Below are 315 nucleotides of genomic sequence, written 5' to 3'. Positions count from 1 at the left end.
GTCCATTTGGAGCCACCAAGTGGCTCGGGAGACCCGTTCAGGACGGAGACGTCCGCCTGAAGGTAATCTCCACTTAGGCTTCAAGAGCCTCTCGTCTGTCTCTGCTGGTTCCAAAGGACGCTTTGAAGCCAGGCAGGGATCCATTCCCATGTCCATTGGGTCCATTGTGTCGGTAAAGAGGAAACAAATGGGAAACCCCCAGTCCAAATTTCCAAAGAGCACCCCCTTGGGGTGCCTCCTAGCCAATTTAAAAACCTTACAGCTTGAACAAGACCTTAGGAGGAAGCGGTTAATTTTCCTTTCCACTGTGGCGTG

Source organism: Rhinopithecus bieti, unplaced genomic scaffold (genome assembly GCF_001698545.2).
Source record: "Rhinopithecus bieti isolate Rb0 unplaced genomic scaffold, ASM169854v2 scaffold_74548, whole genome shotgun sequence".
NCBI lineage: Eukaryota > Metazoa > Chordata > Mammalia > Primates > Cercopithecidae > Rhinopithecus > Rhinopithecus bieti.
Note: the sequence above shows the minus strand (reverse complement) of the source record.